The sequence below is a fragment of the Pholcus phalangioides genome, unplaced genomic scaffold (assembly GCF_987345545.1).
Source record: "Pholcus phalangioides strain wild (caught in Gottingen) unplaced genomic scaffold, Ppha-v1.0 ptg000029l_1, whole genome shotgun sequence".
In the NCBI taxonomy this organism is placed as follows: domain Eukaryota; kingdom Metazoa; phylum Arthropoda; class Arachnida; order Araneae; family Pholcidae; genus Pholcus; species Pholcus phalangioides.
Genome location: NW_028301619.1, coordinates 8,645,938 through 8,667,822, shown reverse-complemented (window position 1 = coordinate 8,667,822; position 21,885 = coordinate 8,645,938). Strand labels below are relative to the sequence as shown.

Here is a 21,885-nt window from a genome sequence, read left to right as displayed (position 1 = left end):
TAGAAAACGAAGTAGAAACATATTCCTCCAGAATGGACTACTTTACAAAAGTAGAAAATAACCGAACTGGTAGCATATGTGTTAGTCGTTGAAGAATATTTAAATACTATGGTCCTTGATCAACATTTAAGTTTTCAAAAAAAATCTTGGAAATGTGTTACCTTTTGATCACACATGAAATTGCAGCTGGTTAAGGCTGGAAAATTTGAAACTTCAAACTAATTCTTCGTAATCTTTGATGTCTTTATTGAAAACTAAATGAAATATAAAAATGAAGTAGCAAATTGCACAAAATACAGTTGAAAGCTTTAAAAATTAAATTTACAAAAAAAATAAAAATTGCAGTCTGTCTGAAATGACAAGTAAACTTACATTCTTAACTAAAGTTATCACAGTTCATAAATAATCGCAGCTCTTATTTCACACATGAATACAATTACTATTCTTCAGAACAGATGCATTCTTCCTCTTTATCAGGATCTTCACCTTTCTCCTGGTCATGAAATGATCAGTACCTTGTAACTCTGGATCACTTCCCATTCTTCACTATAGCTTATGCCATTCTTCTTTTCAGCAATTAAACCACGTTTTCTAACCAAATTGCCCCATCATTATAGAATGGGACTTAGAAAGCACTCCTGAAAATGTGCTGTTTTGAAGGAAAAAATCCCTTAACACAAGTAGGAAAACTGCATTGCTATGCTCCCTTTTGAATGAAAATACCAAAGTGAATGAACAAGGTGGAATTTTGGTAGGAAAGACTAATTTTATATTGTGATTTCCACCAGAAATATTAGCATTTGAATAAACCTGTTTCATAATCCGACAGAATATCCCAAAGATTCAGAAATCGTTGTAAAGTGCATTTTGAAAAAAATGGGAACGTTCCCTTTTGAAAATAAGCTCATTTATGATACAAACCTATTTATAAAACAATAATTTTTAGAAAATAGAAGTTTAAATTTTCAGTCTGTTGACCAAAAGTAATTTCATTACAATTTTTTTTTTTAATTTCTCAAATTATACATCAAATTTTAACATATATTATTGCAATATCCTATTGATAACCATGCGATTATATTCAATCTCCATATAATAAAGTTGCTTTCAATAAATCCAAAAATTTGTTACAGAGAAGTCGTTTTCGATGTAGATTAAAATTAGTGTAGGATTCTTAATTCCCATCTACATGACGACTATAAGTTATAAGGTGGGGAAGTGGTTGATAAATGAATACATCTAGCTTTTATTTTTGATTGTGTAGCAGCCTGTTGCCATACAAAATCCCTGACGTACCAACTGCATTTGGACCCTTGTGAGTAGTCATTTGGTTGCTTCACAAATCATAACTAGTCATCCTGTTCTCATTACACAGTATCTCCCCATGTGCTCAAAAATAGTGCATGGTGTAGATACACTTTTATAAAACTGACCTGAAAAATTCGCTAATAATTCCGCAAGTGACACATGTCACAATTATAGCATAATCTTTTGATATAGAATGATGTATGTCTGAATGTCACCAAGACTTATGCTATAATGTTCAAAGATATTCTATACCTATGATCTCAGAGCAGCGCCCAGGCATCAATCATGGAGTATACTGTTAAACAGTGAGTGTTTCTTGTTTATTATGGTTATTATCATATAATTATATCTCACCATTATGAGCAGTTATATGTATCTGCTACAGAATTATTACCAAGTTTGCCACAATGATCCTAGAAAGATTGCCTGTGATGTGAATGTTTTAGTAAAATCTTGGCTACATGTGCATATAACGACTCTATTATGCAGTCGACTCTCACTAATTCGGCACTTATCAGACCAGGCTGTACCAAACTACTGAAACTGAATTGGGAAAGCCTATTTAAGTAATATAAACTTTTGTGCACTGGCATGCAATGCCATGTTTGTTTGAGGTTTCCCAGTATCGGAAATCATCGCATTATGATTTTGTGTCTAATTGAATCAAAGGCTCCTCTGATGTCCACTGAAACTAGGGCTGTCAGATAACCTTGTCTCTGTCTACATCCAACTTCATTAAGAAGTGCGGCCACAGCCTTCTCTGCAGACCCTCCTGCTCCAAATCGCAACGGACTGAGACATTGCTGCTGCTCGAGATAGTATGTAATAGCATCAGGCTCAAGCCATCTTTGTCTATACGGTATCTAGGGATACATATTGACAACAATCTCAACTTCACACATATAACTAAGCAGGTCAACAAGACGCAAGAGACGTTACAATTGATGCACAGGCTTGCAGGACCCACATGGGGTCTACGTTGTCAATTTCGCAATATACTGTATGGAACAGTCGCACAGAGGCAGCTCTCATATGGATGTGCGGTGTGGTATAGAAATCCAATGCAACGGATGCGAAACACACTGGATATGGCGCAGAGACCCTTCCTCTTATATATAACAAGCATCCTTTCATTTGTTCGAGTGAAAAGATTATTATGGTTACAGAGCATAGTCCGTTACCAGTATATTTAGAACGTTTTAAAAAGTCTTACAATGACAAATGTTTCTGTAAGTCGGGACATTACAGCATTATCTGTGTTCCTGCCCACACACTAAACAGTTCCATTTTGGCCACATTCCGGATAATGAGAAGCTTTGCTGGAGGCAACGCGTACTTCAAAGCCCAATCAACTTCGGCCGACTTCGCCAGCTGATCCAATTCCTGGACAAAAATCTTCATCATATCCATACCAAATGGGTTGGCACGAAGCGTAAATAAGGTACTGATGACTATGTGCCAGCTAGGTGCTTTTGCCTGGACCCTACTAGAATATACGATCTGCGGCCTCGTCACTGATACCCATCTACTGAGAGCCAAGCGACATTGTACCTATCGACTTTTCGACTGATGAATGTCTAATCAACTTGTAAATTGAGATTATAGTCCACAGACAATCTTAATTAGTCTTGGCAATACTACGATTATTCAAATCAACTCTTTACTACAAGATGAACATGATCTAACAATTATACCTTTCAGATCCGAATCAAAGATCAGTACATAAGGACGTATATAAACCACCGACAAATTGAGATCATATATTAGCGATAATTTATCACGTCAAAGTCGTGATTCTATAATTTTATTTACCATCGGTAAATGAACTATATAAGTTATGCGCCTACACTTCAGTTATATGGTTCATCAGTTGCAGATTTTCATTGGATGTCTGTGCTACTTGTCTAAAACTTATTAATACATCTTATTCAGAGAAACATCAGGAGTCGTATCTTCCTGTATAGGACTATTAAGCAACGTATAACAACAAAGACAAGCCGGCGTTGCAGAGACGATTTATACCCGTTTTGTATTCCCCAAGTATTACAGGACTTTCGTTCTGTGTACTCCAGGATCATCTATTATCAGAAATGTACCTCAACAAGGCTATGACTATAATGTCAAGGGACGCTGTTAAGAGCGCATGGATGCTTGAATGTTCATCTTCAGATGGAATCAAGAACTTTCGGAAGATTATGATGTAGATTTTATAGTTGATTTTTTTTCTTCCTCCGCATGTATTGTGATCCATCCATTGACGAATTATGTGTGAATTCATATGTGCAATCTATATGTAATATTTTTATTTATTATCCTGAAGATATTTAATAAAATTTCCAGACACACCCATCCTCTGGGAATGCTTTGATATCTCAATGAGATGAGAAGCGGGGTGTGTTTGGTCTTCAAAGGTACCATTGATTGGTGCTAAGATACTTTCATATGCGAATGTATGCACCATCTTTTGGAATTAAATTTATCAGTGTTTTTCATCTATGTGTAGATGCCTACGGTAGAAGGTTGAGCAGTCCCCCTCCCCTCGTTATATGGCAATCATCATGGATCAGAATAGGATACGAATACAGGACTGAAAAGTGAAATTAAGGAGCAACTATATACAGCAACACTTTTTTGTCTTTTATGATTTATTAGTAATGACATGGGAGGGGTGGAGGGTAAAAAAGTTAGACTGAAATGGGAGGGAGCTGCAAAATTTATATAGCCCAAAGGAGGCAAAAACATAAATACGGCCCTGCTCAGCTCACCTCTTAAAGTTTTTCCCATCTTTTCTGAATCACCCTGTATACTTATTTTTAGCTGCACCTTTATAAAGCAGAAACCTGTCTGAAATGGGAAATAATTGGGGGTCTGTTGAAGTTCCGTCTCATACAGATTTCACTGTATAAAATTCAGTGAATACAATACTTACTTTGCCAGTTTCATTGCTGTTGTAACTGGCATGTTTGTATGAAACATGAACAATCACGAAAACTATTTCATTTGTAAATTTCTAATTTTAATTTGCTTTCTGCTGAATGCTCTTAAACATTCTACAAAATCTCCAAGTTGATTAAAAGAATGAAAAATGTAATTTTAAAGCTTGAACATCCTTATTTTTTTCTAACATGTTCGCAGTTTCTGGAAATTTTGGATTAGGGACCTGTCTATAAAAAACATACTCTTTTGTCCTATTCATCTAAAGATTCAATGTCACTTTATTCTCTATTTCCTTACTAATGCCCTTATCTGTATGTGAACCACAATTTTTTTATTTCTATAGAAAAAGAAATGAACTTCTTTTGGATGAAACCCTAGTGTATGAACCTCTTTTGGACGTGTAAAAAATGTTACTAACAATAAAAGGTTCCCAAGGTGTTGTCCTCAAAAAATTATGAACAAAATTTAAGTACATTGATCCCACCCAGAAACACATTTGAAAAATTAGCAAAGTGCAATTGTTACAGCCACAAAATATTATTAAAAATGACAATAGTTGGCTACTCATCGCCTCTTGTGCTCCTTGGCGATATCTATAAGGAACTTCTTTTCACAGCTTCTTTCTTCTAGAAACTAGTTATTTCTCTATTTTTTCTCTTTCTTTGTCTGTGATGTACCTCATATGTTGTTTGATTGATGTCGTTCTAAGACGTGAGGGTTGCAGGATTTTTAAATTCATTCTTGACCTCTACTGCCATTCAAAATATTAATACAGTAGAACTTTGGTTAATGAGCAAAAAATTGTGAACAAATTTCTATTCAGTTAACGAGCAGTGGTTCACGTTACGAGGAAAATTTTTGCTCATTGTTTATTTAATTTCACGTTATCACAACTGAGTGTCGATGGTTTTATCTTTCGCCCATGTACATACAGAACAACAGTTTAAGGGGAATGGGTGGTTGAGGATGAGGTAAAGGGTGATAGTGGCGTCATTGTCGGGGATTCTATAGTTAGGGAACAGGGTGTGTAGGAATTTTCTGGATTTCGAGCACTGTTGTCTTCCTGGGGAAAAGATTAGCAATATTTGAGACATTTTTCGTAAGCGAAAGCTCCCTGAGTAGGTGATCATGTGGGTGGGAACGAACCAGTAGGAGCGAATATCAGTGAGTCTTTGTCAGAATACCCGGACTTAACTATTATCCACTTGGGGGGGGGGTTCAGATGTAGCAGTGATTCCAGTACTGCCTAGGGGTAGTAGGGCATTTAGAAGTAAAATCCAGTATTTTAACTCGGGCCTGAAGAGCATTTGCTCCTCTTGTGGTTACATTTTTTGAGCTTCCTGGTTTCACTGATAGGTAGGCTTAGGTCAGGTTTTTTACTCCCGGACCAGGTAGATGGGAATGTGGGTTGGTTAATGATAGTAACAGTATTGACAGGGAATTATTTACCTATAACTTGGATGGCTTCTGATTGACACTAAATCACAGGACAAATTAAAATGTGTGTTAATAAATGCCTGGAGCTTGAGTAACAAGAAAACATTTTTAGAAACTAAGATAGCTGTGGAGGACCTAAACCTTGTAGCCATTACAGAATCTTGGGCAAAGATGAGAAGATTTTTCAAGATAAATATTACACACATCTGTGAACCAGTGGGGTTGCCTGAACCCAAAGGATGTGACTTGGTGCAAAACATAGTTTTGTTCCGAATTCTTTCCATTGACCAACCACACCCACTGATACCAACTCGTCTTTGAACACTAACCCTAACCTTTCCTTTAAAAATTCGAAGTTGGTTCTTCAAAAACAAGGAACCATTCTTTTATTCTTCAGTTTATCTGCTAAGAAGCTACAAAAAGAGTTAATAACCCGATGATCACTAGAAGAGAAGTTGTCTCCAACTGAAACATGTTCAACAAGATCCTCGGAACTATGTTAATGATAATAATGACAGTAACGATAGGGAATTACTTACCTCTGACTTGGATGACTTATGATTGACACTAAATCACAGAGCAAATGAAAATGTGTTCTAATAAATTCTTCTATCTTGGGTAATAAGAATGATATTTTTAGAAACTATATATGATAGTTGTGGAGGGCTTAGACCTTGTGTACTCATTACAGAATCTTGGGCAAACGATGGGGATGAATCCTTCATACACTTCTATGGATACAATACTTTTTAAGAAATAGAAATGATAGGAAAGGGGGGTGGAGTCTTGATTTACGTGAAATCCTGTTTGAAGGCTAAAGAGTGTAACATACATAGTAGAGCTATGAAACTATATGGGTTCAGCTTGAAAACAAAGTGTCATAAGCTTATATAAGAGTTTGCTATAACCCAACAATCTGGATCCAAACTACATCTCCAAGCTTCATGTAAGAAATTTATTACATGTGTAAACATAAGAGGATAGTAATATTAGGGGATTTTTTAACGATCCGGGTATCCGTTGGGAGAACCTATTGGCTAGAAATCAATATGAGAAGGGCTTTCTTAAGTTGGTGCTCGATAAATTTTTGTATCAGAAGCCACTAGGGGCACATCTGTTTTGGATTTAAATCTCACTAGTTCTGAGGATCTTATTGAACATGTTTCAGTGGAGGATGAGTTTTCTTCTAGTGATTGTCATTTCATTAGTTTTCTCCAACTTTTCTGTGGGTAAAGCTGATAACAGAAGAATGATTCTTGGGGAGCCCATAAAAAAAAAGTCGAGGTGGTAAGGAGGCTTCAGACTGTCTGAAGCACATTTTGATATATTTTAGGAAACCTACTCGTACAGACGGGTACCTTCACAAAAACTTCAATCACCATCCGAGACAGAAGAAAGGCATGCTAAAGAACCATGCTAACCACATGTATGAGCAGTAACATCTAGACATAGAACTGATCCATTTATGAAAGACCTTTTAAGCTAACAGTTATACAATGAAAGAGATTCAAAGAGCCATACCACTTCACATGAAAAACAACAACATTAATAAAGAAAATTGGGAACCCTGAGCCAAAGCCTATTTACCACACATCTGGAAAGTTACCAATCGAATCGGGAGAGTTTTGGAAAAGTTCAACATCAAACCCATCAGAAACTTATTGCAATCGCTATGCGCTGCAAAAGATCCGAAAGACCCCTACTTTGCATGGCAGGTGTTTACCGGGTTACATGCTCATGTGAAAAAGTATAATTGGGGAAAACCCCATGCTGGGCTCCAAGGAAATTTGGCTGATGTAACCTTGATACAGTTAGACCCTGATATAACAAACTTAGATTCAACAAATTCTTTAATTTAAAGATTTTTTATTTTGAAATTCTAGCAAAAATGAAGGTAAAACTGCTATTTAATGAATACCCTTGATGTGACTGACTTTGAATTAATTCCTTAATTTTTTTTATTTCTTGTCACCCAAAACCACAATCTGAAGATTCAACTTACTGGGATTTGACCTACAGTTCTTCAGAAACAAACAAAAAAAGGAGTAGGAATCTGTTCCGTAAGGAGAATAAAGGCATTTGGAATGTATGCGAAGGTTTCACTGACCAATTGGTGTATACGCGAATACCATAAAATGTGCTGTCCAGATGTTTGATTTCAGTAAAGAAATAAAGTTACTTAACACCTTTATGATCACACACAATATTGCAAACACAAATGCTAGTGGAGTAAATTCAAACAAGTTCTGTGTTTTCTTTCCCCTCTCTTCATTGTTGTAAAACTTTATAGTAACCCTATACTGAAATTGGTTTTTTGCCCCTTCCTATACTCTTGTTAGTGATTTTTTTCCATTCGTATAATGTATCTTTCTACTATATACATTTAAGAGTGAAAGAAAACTCGAGGGAAAAACTGTTATTTGTCTTAACTATTATACTGTTTCCTTCCTAAATAGTTTGTCACTAGACAAAAGCGTTTGGCAAGAAAATGTACGCAAAGTGGTTTAAGTTTGCGCTATGTCTTAACAAGCAAAGAATGACGAGTCTCATCTGAAAACAGCCCGTTTCGGTTAGTGAAAAAATGACAATTTTGACAGAATTTGATAAAAAGGTTTGACATACTAAACAAACTTCTATGAAGCAGTGTTTATTCTTAAGTATGTATATTTTTACAGTTGTTGTCAGAAATAAGTTTAATAGCAACCCCAAAGTATAAGTAGCTCTTAAGATTTCCAGTTTCAAGTGTGTTTATGCTCCTGATCGCATTGACCTAGATTTAACTTATAAAAAATTGTCATTTTCTTTCTATACATTAAATTGAAGTTTGACTGTATACAGTAGAACCTTGATTATCTAACGTAATTGAGACGAACCTACATTGGTAAATCAAAATATCTGGATAATTTAATTTTTCATATCTATTCAGAGATGAAGTATCATTCACAAAAGATAGTTTGGTCTTTACTTTGTAGAAGTGTTGCAGAGTTTTTACCTGCATTATTTCTAATGAGGCACAAGTCTGTTTCAACTGAAATATTATCACTGAGAAAACATACAGTGGTTAGCTGAGGGTTCCAGATAATCAAGTTTCTGCTGTATCATTGGCCCTTTTTATCAATATAGATATCCTATACGAATCTACCAGGGTTGTGTGTGAATGGATGAGTTAGAAATGGTACAAAATATGCGGACAATAGTTGAAGGAAGTGGTTTACAATAAAATCATGACATTTGTGGCATTACAACATAAAGGTGAAAGGGATAAAGATGTACATTAACAAGTTTTCAACTCACAAAATGAGATCCAGCTAGTCATCAAATATTTTGTTATATCACCCATCAAAGCAAAAATTTTGTGGCATGAAAGACAGCTGTTTTAGCACAAAAAGCCAAATAAATATAGCCAATCTCAGTTGTTCCAACATCACAGCTCCTTTTTTGTTTTTATGGCATCAAGTATAATAATTTATTTTACTTTAAGTAAAAAATAAATTTTAATACTTGCTTTTTTTTCTAACTGGTCAGGACGGCTGTCAATCTGTGATGAAAAAACTATCAAGAGAAGCCAGTCATATAGGAGTACTTTTCTTCTTAAAAAAAAGATTTTCGAATTCGCAAAATTAATAGGAATGCCAGGCTACCATCAAAAGCCAATAGTCCAGGGGTTCTCAAACTTGTACCTGTGGTGCCCTTTCCCTAATCAATGCATATCCGCAGCTCCTCAGAGCAGTTCAAAAAAAAATTTATCAGAAGCACAGCGGAGGAAGGTCCTGACAAAGGTTGGCAGTGCACCAGGGCAATGTGCAGTTTGAGAATCCCTCGGCATTAGTCATCATGTTAACTGACCAGTTTTTTTTTAATTTAAAATTTATTACTGTTCACACAAATGAGTTTTTTTTGTTTTTTTAAGTTACATTTTGCTTGTTTAACCCTTCAAGCAGCATTGACGAGACATCTCGCCATCTTAAAAGCCTCTTGTTTTAGCATTGACAAGCCCAGGTAATTTGTAAAGTTGATATTTCAATGGAAACTTTTTCCCTTAACTCTGCAACTGCTGAAAATTTAAAGAAAACTATTTCATTAAAAAAAGATATGGTATTTTATGAGGGGTTTAGTGATTTCTACCATGCTAGGGAAAGGATTAACAAATGTGTACAACAGCCAGAACATTCAAAATAAGAAAAATATATTCCACCACCAAGGCTTAAAATGATCAGTAGCCAGCAGCTGAAAATATTACGTCCATACTAGTCAGTCTCTCTTTTTGTGACCATAGTGTCTGATTTGTAGGTATGTTATTTTTTAGCTGAGTAACCGATAGTCAAGATTTTGTAACCAACCTAAGTAAGATTCTGTGAAATGACAATTCTTTATTTCTATCCTCTGAAGATAACACCCATAGTGTCAAAAAGTGTTGAAAATTCATGAGGTTTTTTTTTTCTTATTTGTCTTTACCATTGTCGTCTTAATGCATGGGCCCACCTGGGCCTCAGAAAATTTAGGTTGGGATCTTTTGTGGGCTCCTCGGTCAGACTTATAACGGGTCCCTTTTGTAGTTAATTTGTAGAGTGAAAAAGCAAAAATGATAATTGTCCCGGGCTGGAGCCCTGTCAGCCCCGCTATGTGGGGGAAATGACCTCCCTCCATTTTTCCTGTGGTAGTGCAAGTGGAACCCCCAATGAGTATATGCTAACCTCATATCTACTTACATGGGCTTTATCAATTGTAGTACGGAACTGTAGAAAGAGAGAGTTTCTGGTTCAGCACTAGCTGCTTTATAAACTTTAAAGATAAGTGTTGAGGAAGAGCGAAATTCCAAAACCATTTCAGAAGCAAAGGTTGGTGACTGGGTTCTCATTGAATTCACATATAAAAAGTTATAAAGATGTTCATTGGGTTACTAATCCGAAGTTAGGACTCGTCTGGACACAAAATTTGGAAGAAGAATCGGTATTACATCTACCTTTAAATTGCCCAACATTCAAAACAAAAGTATGATTGGAAGTGAAGTTTTTTTATTGCCTTCGTCTTGTCTGGGAGAAAATTAACATTAGACCTACCCTTTTCTCATTTGCCCCATACAATGTTGAATAATATTTATGAAAGGGAATTGTGAGTTTTCTACATATTGAAGTTGTTAACTTTGTATTCATGGGAGGATCTAGAGCTCGCTATTGGTGGGGGGGGGGGGAAGAGATTTTACAAATTGCTAAAAATTGGTCATAATGAATAAGGTGACCATACGTCCCATATTTTTTGAAAAAATTTCCCAGTTTTTCCATTGAAGTTTTCTTGAACTTGCTATTCAATCAAAAACGTTGATACGGGTTATTTGAACGGATTGAGTAATGTAATATTATACTATAAAAGTTCTGAAAATTTCATGAATTATTGCATTTTGTTTGGGGGATCCCCCCCCCCCCCCTTCCCTAGATCCATGCCTGTTTGCATACCAGAATAATAAAATGTTTGGACTTGTATGATTGAAATGAATTGTTCATGCATCGAGCAAAGGCAATTTACTCCTTTAAAATGTTTTCATTTAGACAGCAATTGGCTTTAAAAATAAGGTGTATGTTAAAGAATGGATTGGACACCTTTGGTTTTATAATGATAGTCAATTTTCATTTATCAAGTTTTAACAAGGTTTTTTAACGAATATTTACGAATTAAGCCATTGAGAATTTAGATATGCTATCTAATAATTCAATTTTTTTTTCAGCAAAAACAATAGAACATTTCATTTCTCAGAAAAGTTTAAATTTGTTAAAGAAATTGGATGTTGATATTAGTTTTCTGAATCTCAGTACAGATCTTTGGGATAGGAACAATTCTTATTTAAAGTAACAAGAAACATTCTGGAATCTGTGTTGTTAATGACACAGCCAAAAGATCGGTGAAATTTATGCAATATATTAATGGGCTCTTAACTGTGGATGAAGAGCAGAAGCAATTTCTTCTCCAGTGTGTCGAAGACCACAGAAAGCAGTACCCGGACTTCAAGAAGGCTACTTTTAAACGAAAATTTATTTAAATATATTATTAAAAAGTGAATTTGTTTTTCATATGCCTTTTCAAAGATGCCATTTCATAATTTTATAGCAAAATCAGTAATATATGTAACAATCAATACTTGGAAATTGTTATACCCTATGCAAAATAAAGAACACAAAGGAAAATATACTTCCATTATACATACTTTAACTACCAACTCAAAAAAAATAAAACATGAGAAGTAAGCTAATCTCTGTTCCTTCTAACTTGGGTCCTGATGTAAATAAAAGCACGTGTGCGCGATGCCCAAAATGATTGGTTGAAGAACATTTCACCTTTTTTTACTGTGCAACACAGCCAAAAATATAGTCCTTTATCGTTTGCCCCTCATACCATAAAATACCTCATAATTTTTATTTTTTTTAAATATTTATTCCATATTATTTCAAAGTTATCTGGAAGACGGGAAAAAATATTTTTTAAAGATCGGTCACAAAGCGTTTTTGCTGCTGTGTCTTCAGGGTGGTTGTTGACAAGATACGCCTTTCTCACTCGAACATTACCGTCCCCTTTTAATGCAGCTTTGACCACACGCTTATATATTCTATATAGAAACCTTGGCTTTGTCGTACACTGGGATACGGGTGGAGGGGATTAACTTATCGTTCGTGGTGAATATACGCTAGGGTGACCATACGTCCCGTATTTCCCGGACAGTTCCGGTATTTTCTGTTTTTTTTGCTGTCCCGACTTTTTAGCAAAAGTGTCCCGGTTTTTCCCGTATTTTGCACGAAGCCTACTTGAATTTTTATTCTTTATTGAAGTCAAAGATTGAAATTATTTTCAACTTATAAATTATATTATGATAACTGCAACTATAAATGAGTATATGAATCTCCCACATTTGTCTTGGTGAAAATTTTTTTTCGTGGAATTCATTTTAATCCACTGCAATTAGCAGTAATGCTGCATTTCCCGCCATTGTGATTTCTCCGTTATTTCAACAATATTTGGCGACTTTGTTCGGTTTTGGCGTCATTTTTGGCAATAATTGGCGATGTCCTGTATTTTCCCGTATTTGGAATCCCATTGTCCCGTATTTCTCTCGAGGAAATATGGTCAGCCTAATATACGCATTTCAAAAGAATTCGCACTTCTGCTTGAGCAGCTTGTTGGGAGGAAGTAGGCTGACCATATTTCCTCGAGAGAAATACGGGACATCGCCAAAACTGAACAAAGTTGCCAAATATTGTTGAAATTATAGAAAAATCACAATGGTGGGAAATGAAGGGTTACTGCAAATTGCAGTGCATTAAAATGAATTTCACGAAAAAAACGTTCACCAAGACAAATGTCAGAGATTAATATTCTCATTTATAGTTGTAATTATCACAATATAATTTATTAGTTGAAAAATTATTTCAATCTTTGACTTGAAAAAAATAAATCAAAGAATAAAAAATCAAGTAGGCTTCGTGTAAACTACGGGAAAAGTCGGGATGATTGAAAATACGGGACGTATGGTCACCTTAGGAGGAAGTGATATTTGTTTCGTTGAAGGTGGCGAGCCGAAAAAGTCTGAGGATTATCACGAAGACATGAAGGCCATCTTAAGAGCATCATGGGGCCCCCGGGCCAAGTGATATTTCTGAGGCCCTACCTGGGAAATTCTATAAGCGTGCTGAAACGCGGATCAGTTGAAACCAGTTTCAACGCTAAATCGGTACTCTCCAAAGACTACCAAGCGAGTATCAAGTGAAACTCGGTTCAGTTGGCGAGTATTTGCTTGGTGAGAGTAGATCCGATGCTGATTGGATGAAGGGTTTTTGATCTTTTAATGAAGTAGAAAACTCAACGGTAGGATTCTTGTGTTTACGGTTTTCAAAAAAAATGTTTTTCGATAAGCAACATATGGTTTTATCATCCCCTTTTTAATGGAAATTCCAGCTACGTTTTTCTTTCCTACTCCCGATAGTTTTGGACCAACCCACTTTTGGTCGGTCCAGGGGCTCCTGCTGCTGGATGTTGGGGTCATGGCTCGCAACCTACGCACGGATAAAACACCGAAATTGTCTTGACAAAAAACAGGATTTCAACAGGTTGAAGTGAGGAAACGAAATAATGTGGATGACTCTCTCTCGTCAAATTCGAACTGCTACAGCCCGTGGATTATCATTATATATCATTACCACTACAGCCCGTGGATTATCAATATTTAATTATACAGACCCGCAAGAAAAATAAAAAGCGGCAACACAACGGTAAGTTGTTCATGATTTGTTTCACGTTATAAGTGGTAGCATATCCGGCCCAGGAAAATCATACAGCGTAAATTAGCTCAGAAATAAAATTTGAAAATTCTGAAGAAAAAAAAGTAAGAAAAAATGGGGATTTTTTCTCACTATCTGCCGTAAAATAATAAACTCGCACAAGCTTTTGTAACGACCATGGCCCCACATCCTGCCGCAAGACATGTCCAGGCTGTGATCTTTGGCGGGCCCTCAGACCAACCTTTGAACAGCCCTTCTATATAATAAACCTTTAGCGTAAAAATGACAAGAATTGTCGCAGGCAATGTCCGGGCTGAAGCCCTGTCATCCCAACTCTTGAGGAGTCTGCCATGATAACAACAGAATACCTTATCGAATTTTTTTTGGGAGATATATACCTCTTTCTATTTTAATTAGTGTTATCAACAGTTTTTATTTCAACAAAATTTGGAGAACAGTGAGAAAAAATTCTCCAAGAAAATTCTTCATAACGAATTTACAATCTCACGTTTTAGGAAAAAACGCACGTGTTCGGAACACGTCATGAAGGGGCGGGTAAAATTACAACCAACAGAGATAAAGAATGCGGAGTGATATCAAAAATTGGTACAGCGGTTTATTTACACCAGGACACCACAGTTAGAGCGAACAGAATATAGACAATCTCTGTGCGAAATGAGGTGTTCAAAATGAGAAGTTATCTTGGTACTGCAAAAATACAAAGCATTAGGTGAGACAAGATATCTTGTAAGGAGGATAAAAGGAACAGCTTTGGTATAAGGGACACGCCAAGTTGGCGGTTTTTTCCGCCAATGCCGGCGCTCTGGTTTGTAGTTCTGCTGGGTTGTCGTTGTTCCAGAATGTAGCTCTGATGACATGGCTTTGGTATAAGGGACAGGTTGGCGGTTTTTTTCCGACGCCAAATAAGTCCGACGGTCCGAGAAAAAGCCGCCAGACACTACGTGCGCCAGAAAAAAAAGTTGCCAGCATAGAAAACAGTTAAAAACAAATGGTATAAACAAAAATGAGCTCTGGATTGTTTAAAAAATAAAACTGTGGATAAAAATAAATCAATCAGGGTTTAAATAAAACCCGGACCGTTGTAAATAACAAATCAATCAGGGTTTAAATAAAACCCGGACCGTTGTAAATAACAAATCAATCAGGGTTTAAATAAAACCCGGACCGTTGTAAATAACAAATCAATCAGGGTTTAAATAAAACCCGGCCATTGTTTAAAATGAAGCCCGGACCGTTGTTTAAATAATAAATCGATCAGGGTTTAAATAAAACCCGGGCATTGTTTAAATGAAGCCCGGAGCGTTGTTTAAATAATAAGTTGCGATCAGGGTATAAATAAAATACGGGCACTGTTTAAATAAAGGAAAAAAAGGGAACAATACAACCTGACCAGCGACGAAAATGTAATCCAAACACTCGGAACAAGCACAAACGACAAAATGGCTGTACGGCTATTTGAAAAGACGCGCTACAACAACTAACGCCGCCTGGCAGAATTTTTCGGAACAGCGACAACCCAGCAGAACAACACCGAACCAGAGTGCGCCAACGATGGCAACTTATCGCCGGAAAAACGTCGCCAATTTGGCGTGTCCCTTATACCAAAGCTGTTCCCTGAGACACGCCAAGTTGGCGGTTTTTTTCCACCGATAAGTCGCCAATGCCGGCGCTCTGGTTTGTAGTTGTTCTGCTGGGTTGTCGTTGTTCCAGAATGTAGCTCTGATGCCATGGTGGTGCTAGATGTTGTTTGTAGCACGTCTTTTCAAACTTTTGAACAGATATTTTATCTTTTTCGTTCTGATTGTTAGGGTTAAATTTTCGTTGGCCTGTAAGGTTGTATCCTTTGTATTTATTTTATTTAAAAGAATATGGATATCCAGAGAGTCTGGGTTTTAATTTTTTATGCATAGAATATACTAATTTATACAACATGCAGGACCATTGTTTATTTAAAAGAGTGGATAGCTTATGTTATTTTGATGTTCAGTCTTAGTGATATTTTTATAATAATTATGCTTGTTGGCTTTAGCGTTATGTTTCCTTGGGTGTCAATAGCGTCCCACAGCCTCATATCATATTTATTAACCCAGAAACAATATTTATAATCCTGATCTTATTTATGTTTATACTATTATATTTCTCTTGTATTTCATGATATTTTTCATATTTTAATGGGTTTTTATTTTCTATGCTAGAGATTTTTTCGGCGCTCGTTGTGTCTCACGGCCTTGGCGATTTTTGGTTTGGTCGTCGGACATGTTTGGCGTCGAAAATCTCCAAGTTGCCTCTTATACCAAAGCTGTTCCGGCCTTCTCTTGCGATTTCTACAGACGCAAGGTGTAGCAAAGTAGATAACGGAGTTTGCAAAGTAATACGAAGTGGTTCATGGCTAATTATTATTTTAATTAAAGTGAAACAAAAAAACAAATGTAACAGGACGCTTAGCACATACACAATACACAACCCAGTCTCCGCGAGTACAGATCTCGACTAATGACGAACGAACTGACTTGGCGGTACTACATATTTCGGTCGCCAAGTCACCACTAAAGTTGGCGAGATATCGTAATTCAACACCTTCTTTCAACATCAATCCAATAGGTTTCACATCATCACTAGACTGTCGTTGTATCCTATAAATTCGGACACTATCAAAACTGACATCAAAAGAAAGTGGATATAATGGTTTACTTATTCCATAAAAATATTCTGACAGCAGCTTCCCTCCTGTCAAGTGTCTTAATCTTTAGTACCAACAATTTGAGGGAGATACTCTACTTTGACGAATGATGGCAGATCACTCGACAAGTGGTGATAAAATTCTTCATGGCCTACAGCCAACACAACATCAAATGCAAAGGCTGCATGAGTTACAGCTCTATACCCCTCACTTTGAATCCAACCATAAGTACTGATTATTACGCCACTTTTATTTGCACCATACCTCAGTACATTATCTATTACTTTAGCCAACTTTGACACCAAGTAATTGTATAATCCAATGTTGTTTCCAGGACTTCTGTGACCATAAGGGAACACAATGAGCTCCTGAGTGAGGCCATCGACAGGATCTGGAGGTTCATCAATGAGTAGGGCACCAATGGTTGCAGGCATAGATATGATGCTTTGGCCAACATTGAGATCAACAAAATATGGAGTTCTTCCTTGCCTGAATCCATAATTGAGGAGAATCCGACAGAGGGTGCTCTTTCCAACATTCGTGGAACCAGCCACCATTACGACCGGACCCTTTGTTCCGTTAGCATCGGCATTTTGACGTAGCTGTTCGATCGCAGCATGGATGTTTGCATTGATCACCATGGCAGACATTTTGTTGATGTATAAATTCCCACTTTGCCCGTCAATGTGAGCACACAACCTTGCCATGCAGGGCCGGTCTTAGACCTAGTTGTGCCCCCCCCCAGGTGCGGATCCAGAGTGATGCGTCGGAGGAGGCAATTTTTGCTAGTCATTACTGTCCCGACGGGACAGATTCATTCTACCATATTATCAGACTCGGTGTATGGTGATCGTCCCCCCCCCCCCGGTTGGATATTAAGGGACGAAGAAGTCGGAAAAGCTTTCTTCCTAAAATGGGGTTACCACCATTTAACTTGTAAACAAGCATAAAAACCCAACTTGTTTGATTTAATTCAGAGATTTAAAAACATTAAAAAACCGTCACACATTTATGCAGGGTACTCATCACAAAGGATCTATCTTCTTCATACTTATTTTAATTGAATTTTATGGTAAAATAAGTATATATAGTTTCACGTAAGGGTCAAACTGATAATAAAAGTGGTTAAATGAAAGTGATATTTTCGTATGATTACTTTCATATATATAAAACTCATGAACTTCATTTAAAATTATCCCTTTCAGACCCAGTACTAAGAAACGGAAGGGGCAAGCAAACACCAGCTAAAGCACCGGGCTCTGCAACTTGGGCAGGCCCGTAACTATTCCGAGGCAACTTGGACGGCGACCCGAGCGGAATGGGAGGGGGCACTTGTAACTCCTTTTTCTGAGCATAACCATTTCAAGAAAAGTCTGCCCCCGAGAAAGCACGCTACGAACCTGGGGAAGGGGCAGGACCATCTTAAGAGCATCATGGGTCCCCTGGCCAAGTGGTTTTTCTGAGGCCCTACCTAGAAAATTTTAACTAGATCTCATTTTCGTGATGCCCCTCTACTTTTGAGGATCCCGGGCCGCGCCCGGGTGAGCCCATGCGTTAAAACGGCACTGAGAAGGGGTTATTTTTCTCTCTAGATTTTTTTTAAACCTCAGGGACTTCGGCTTTAATCTCAACGATAACGCGCAATTCTTGAAGTTTGGGCTGAACATCCCTGAGGTTAAAAAAATAACTAAAGTGAAAAGTAGCAATCCGCACGTTTGTGCATACAGGGTCTAAAAGGATTATGCCTAATCGCCGGTAAAAGTGATAAATCTTGCGAAATTTATCAAACTTACCGAGACGATTAGTGATTTTTTATGCATTACTGATACTACTTTATTTCTATATTTCCGTGGAAGTCCCAATTAAACTACCCTATTCTGCTGCTTATACCCCGTGGATTATACGTTTAAAAAAAATTACGTTGAAACAAAACGTCGGAAATGAATTTCTTAGTGTGGATCAAAGCTGCATGAAGAGTTTTAACTTTGAAGCGGCTTTAGAGTGTGGATAAACTACTGCACATCTTATTTACAACTTTTTTTCTGAGAGAGGTTTCATTAGTTATAATTACGTTAAAAATTTATTTACAAAAACATATTTTTTAAATATTTATAGATGGGTAGATGCCAGTACCAAAATTGACATTTTCTGTACAAAACAGTGTTACACAACCCCCCTCCTCCTTGAGAGCGATTTTATATTGATAAATGAAATTTTCTCATGTGGGTTATATACCGCTGCAGACTACATGGTGCCTTTTTTTTCCTCACATTAGCGAAGTTTGCATCTGCGGATTATAAACATAACACCAAACATGGCCCCCGCTCTGTCCCTTGCGGGATATAAGCGGATCGGATTATAAACAGCAAAATTTGATAGGTTTTGTTTAATTCTTATTCAAGATTAACTTCGAGGACTGGGGAAAACAAAGAAATGACTTGCCTTCAAAACGACTTTCTTTAAGGTGATTAAAAATCTTACAACTTATATAGAAAACTAAGATAGCAAAAATTAGAACCGAAAATTTTACTAAGATCACCAAGTTTTCATTTCGATCGAATTTATATTGAGCTTTCTGGCCCTTGAAAGTCGGTTGGCATATCTTGTCGAGCAATCTCGGCATTGATTTGTGATTACGACCTTCCTGCATTCTTCATTGGTTGACCAACCACTCCAAAGCAGGGCTGTCACCAAAATATCCCCTTGCAAATGCTATCCCCCCCATCCCTCCACTCGAGATTTTAAAGTGTCAACAGTCTCTCGCGATACGTATACACTATTGTTTTTTTAGATTTGAACAGCAATCAATGGTCCAACCCCGCATGAAAAGTCATAAAAAACGGGGAAATAACAATCGTTTTACATTCCTATCTTCTGACTCGACAGACATAGCTGTGTCCAGCTTCCTATAGTATTGGTTCTAAATCAGTGATTATCAACCTTCTCCACTTTTGAAAGAAAGAAAACTTTTACTGTCGACTTCTCCACTTATGCAGACCAAACTGTTCTGAAAAAGGAGTTTGATCTATGGTTCTATTATTTTGAATTTGCTCAGCTAATCTTAACTTCCAACTGTTCTTTCTACATCTCCTTTTAATGGCTACAACTCAATCTGCTCCTGGAAAATCTCGCATTTCTCTTTTTCAGATTTTATCTTTCCATTTATACAAATACAACGCCACAACAGGCAAAATGCCCAAGGCAAAATTTCCTAAAACATGGTCATGGTCATAAAAATCAGTCTAGTTCCCGAATTTCTTTCTTTTCTTGTTTCGCGGTGCCAATCCAAATGTTTTGTATTCATTATGTTTCCAATCTCGTGTGCCTCAAAATCCCACTGTGCCTCAAATCATATATAAGCTTACCTTACAGTTACAGGCAGCTAGATTGATTAAGTTGACACAATGATTCGTACTCCCAAATAATATATAACATAGTGGAAAAATTGCATGTTTAAATAAACTGGCACACTATTTAATTAATAAATCTATTTGGTGAGACGTATCATTGCTCTTCCACCTAGTATCTTACCAAGGTGTAAAACAATGCCGTGAAGGATATTTTAGGGACAACGATCCCAATGGAATAAAGCAATATACATTTTCCAGCTCACTTTTTTTTAGCCTAAAAAACAGAATTGGGGGGTGGGGGTTATGATTGTGGGGAATCTGGTTTACAAAGCTGTTTACAAAAATCAAATTGAACTTCCAACATACGTTCCTCATTAGTTTCTTGAAAGCAAAAAGATGTCCTTTTAAAGTCACATTGTGGTCACACCTTACCAGAGATACTGTCTAGGAGCCTCATAGGAAGCTTTACCGTTACTCACCGGGTATCTGGAACAAGATCCATGAAATTCCGAAAAGATGTTCAGTTGTGTATGTACGGTTTGTTACAATTTTCAAGTTCACACACACACGTTGCACTTAGGGGTGGCTTGAGACAAAATCTCTACCCGAGCGGGACCTATTTTTATGTCCCTGACTTCCCCTAATTAAAAAAACTTTTGTTTCAATCTTTTCGTTTTGATGCGTTCAAAGGAACAGCGATATTTTGTCATAACATATCATGTCGAATTTTTTTCTGCCGTTTTACCTTGGATTTGGCACTCCTCTTAGAGGGCACAAATAAATTTTCCTAATTTCTTCTTTTTTTGCGTTTCCTCTTCGGATATGACGCCCCTCCTGAAATGAGCAGAAATAATTTTCTGTAATTTCTTTCACTCTTTTACGTCGGATTTGGCACTCCTACTAGAGGGGGCAGAAATCATTTCCTCTAACTCTTCTTTCGCCCTTTCTACCTCAGACTTGGTGCCCCTCCTGCAGCGGCACAAATAATTTTCCTAATTTTTTTTCGCCCTTTCACTTTAGATTTGACGCTTTCTAGAGCACACCCAGTGCCACCGAGCTTCCCCTGGTTGAACTAATAGGAAAGTCTGGCGAGTCGGGAGACTGGCCAGTGATCGGGGTGCCAAAATGCATGGATTTTCTCGTGTGAGCACATTTGTTTCTCCTCGTGTGACAGGTGGGAACGAGGCCGAAGTGCAAAATCTCTATTTAAAATGGTCAGCAAATCATAGGTTTTAATTCATTCATTTTTTAAAAAATATTCAATAATTTTTTTTTGAAATACATCACTGTGTTGGCGATTCGATTCTGCGTTTTTAATACAAGTCGGGAAAAAAGAGGTATGAAAGGTCTCTGGCTCAAAATCTTTCCCACAAGACAACTTCCAGTTTCTGTAATACTCCCCACAACACAGGAAAACACTTTTGCACGCGTTAGTAGCAAAATTGGGTGATCGAGGGCGATTCCTCTATTATTTTTATTTTTACAGCGCAACAAAAGAGAAAGAAAAGAGAAGAGCGAGAGAGACTGGATTTTTATCTGACCAAAATCGCTATGTACTGTACTTATATAGGTGCACTGCCCATCGATTCTTTCCTTTTCAAAAAATAACCGTAATATTATATACACTCAAACCTCCAATTCTTTTTCTCATCTCGATCATTTTTCATTTATATTTTATAGTTATTTTTGTAAATACGTATCTTAAAATATTTTTTCAGTAATGTATATCTAACGTATTTGGCACCCGGTGCAATTGCACCGGTCGCACTGCCCTAAGACCGCCCCTGTTGCCATGTGAATATCGAGACCCTAATTTTTCCGGGAAACAGATCGGCACCGAATGTCTCAGCCATCGAGCTCTAAACTCACCGTGGACATCTCATCGACA

The 21,885-nt window shown here is 37.0% G+C and overlaps 1 long non-coding RNA gene and 1 pseudogene across 1 annotated transcript in view; both read right to left on the bottom strand.

Annotated features, from left to right (window-relative positions):
* Nucleotides 1–12,149, bottom strand: part of LOC149067653 (uncharacterized) — a 43,595-nt gene extending 31,446 nt beyond the window's left edge. Inside the window, exons 1-2 of the long non-coding RNA XR_016195321.1 lie at nt 11,882–12,149; nt 162–254 (exon numbers count right to left, since the gene is read on the bottom strand). This is a non-coding gene — a long non-coding RNA (uncharacterized LOC149067653). The remainder of the gene's footprint in view (nt 1–161; nt 255–11,881) is intronic.
* Nucleotides 12,150–16,706: 4,557 nt separating this feature from the next.
* On the bottom strand, nt 16,707–17,297 carry LOC149067652 (protein CLP1 homolog pseudogene; annotated as a pseudogene).
* Nucleotides 17,298–21,885: the final 4,588 nt, after the last annotated feature.